At 40.6% G+C, this 2505-nt stretch overlaps 1 protein-coding gene across 1 annotated transcript in view; it reads right to left on the bottom strand.

Annotated features, from left to right (window-relative positions):
* Nucleotides 1-2505, bottom strand: part of LOC106869426 (GRIP and coiled-coil domain-containing protein 2) — a 121436-nt gene that overhangs the window by 108184 nt on the left and 10747 nt on the right. The window lies entirely within an intron of this gene.

Genomic DNA, 2505 nt, shown 5'->3' with positions numbered 1-2505 from the left:
GTTACCATTGTTTAATTTCTATCCAGTCCTGGTCAAGCAGACCAGTGGTCAGAAACAGGAGTGACCATCACATTTTCAGACATAATACAGTAGAACAGGGTTTCTCAACCCTTCTATCCTTGTGCAACCCTTAAAATAAATTACACGTCTCAAGGAACCCCTGCACAAAAAAAAAAATTATATACCATATCTTTCTCATATTTTTTCCACTGTAGTTCACATGGTAAATATTATATATATATATATATATATATATATATAATATTTACCATGTGAACTCTGCCAGATCAGATTGGAGCCTGGTGCAGCCTTCTGGTTCGCCAGTCCTCAGTGAAATCATCCAACCCATGCTAGCATGGAAGGCGGACGTTAAATGTTACACTGATTTTTGTCATATCTTATCAACCCCAAGAGGAATAAATGGCTTAGCAAGCCTTTTGCCTGGTGTGCTAATGATTCTACCACCTTGCCACCTTAATGATAATAATAATAATAACAATAATAATTGCTTCTGATTTAGGCACAAGGCCAGAAATTTTTGAGGGGCTTGGCGATAGCTGATACCATTGACCACAGCACTTCATGGTACTTATTTTACCAACCGCCAGAAGGATGACAAGCAAAGCTGATCTCGTCGGGATTTGAATTTAGAATGTAAAAAGAGGGAAGAAATATTGCTAGGCATTTTGTTTGAGGCACTAACAATGATCTGGGGGCGGAGGGGAAGAAGACACGTGCCCGACAAAAGGTGACCACACTTGTCCACTAATCGGTAATCTGCATCATCAGCTCATTTTTGCCAGCTGAGTGGACTGGAGCAATGTGAAATGAAGTGTCTTGCTCAAGGACACAATGCATCGCGAGGAATTGAACTCATGACCTTACAATAATGAGCCAAATAGCCTAACCACTAAGCCACATGTCTTCACTTATGATAGAGATAAAGATAAACACTTCCTTTCCACTTATGTAAATAAAACAATGATAATCACCATCACTAAGATGGGTGGGCAAGGATGGATTTAGACAGAACAGTTTAAGTAAAAGACTGTAATTATTCCCATCCTAAGAACCAAATGGTCGATAGAAAGAGAGGATTTGTTCCAGAACAAGGAAATTATTGTCTCTGGCTGACGACAATGAAACTTCCTGTTAATTTCTCAGCAAAACGATTACGTCTTTATTAGTCTGGATAAGACGCAGAAGTTTCCAAGACTAAAATGTTTCAAAGTTGCTAATGAACAACGAGAAAACTTTGAAGCACATCACTACGTGGTTCATAGGCTTGCTTCCACACGGTTTCAAGTTCGGTCTCACTACACAGCACCTTGAGCAAAGAGGCAGAAACAGGTGTCTTGCTATGAGGGAGGTACATGGTTACCCAGAAAGAGAAAGAGAGAGAGGGAGAGAATAAAATTTGAAATTTAATTTTGAGGTTACAAGGTAACAAAAGGAATGTTTAATAATGTAGTGCTGCCTGTCTAAAATAGGACCAAAAAGGATGGCCACTACTGGAAAGCCTTTGATTACAAAACTACAAGATCACAACAGACTGGGAGGAATAAACAACATCAACAACAAAATACCGCCTTTGGAAGATATGAACCGACAATCTTAGGAGTGGTTGGTCCCTGATATCTTATCTACTGAGCCACATTAGCTCTAAGCTTTATTTGTTACAAAGGTCAAAGATGTGTTTATCATGAGATATATCTCATAGATGAAGACAGGGAGATAAGGCATTGCAGACCCAGCCAATTGAATGATAGTGCAGAAATGGGGAAACAAACCCAATCCTGTCCAGACATTATGTCAGCAATGATCATGGTGGCAGTGATGGTGGCGGTGGTGGTGGCGATGGCAGCAGCGGAGGTGGTAGTGGTGAGAGCAGTGGTGATAGTGGTGAAGGTGGCGGTGATGGTAGCGGTGACAGTTGTGGTGGTGGTGGTGGTGGCGGCAGTGGTTGTTTTCTTCGTCATTGAGTTAGTAACAAAGTAACTTAATAGTTATTTACTAATAATCTTGGCAAACTTAAACGGACATTTTGATTTACACACCAAGATATAACCAGATTAAAACATTATTTCATTTGCATTTTTCTTTTCTTTTTGGTTTATATTACATTTTTTCCCTCTTTTTATCATAGCGTACACACACACACACACACACACACACACACACATACCGATACTAAATGGTTGTTTATTCCTTTTATTCCTCATTTTTCTTATTACCACCCTGTTCTTGACTAATGCTTCCTTCTAAAGAATACATATATTGAGCGAGATCGTTGCCAGTGCCGCTGGACTGGCCTTCGTGCCGGTGGCATGTAAAAGCACCCACTACACTCTCAGAGTGGCTGGCATTAGGAAGGGCATCCAGCTGTAGAAACTCTGCCAAATCAGATTGGAGCCTGGTGTAGCCATCTGGTACACCAGTCCTCAGTCAAATCGTCCAACCCATGCTAGCATGGCAAGCGAACGTTAAAAGATGATGATGAGTTCT

Source organism: Octopus bimaculoides, chromosome 19 (assembly GCF_001194135.2).
Source record: "Octopus bimaculoides isolate UCB-OBI-ISO-001 chromosome 19, ASM119413v2, whole genome shotgun sequence".
Classification (NCBI taxonomy): Eukaryota; Metazoa; Mollusca; class Cephalopoda; order Octopoda; family Octopodidae; genus Octopus; species Octopus bimaculoides.
The sequence above is the reverse complement of the archived record's forward strand: the minus strand, read 5'-3'. Positions and strand labels throughout refer to the sequence as shown.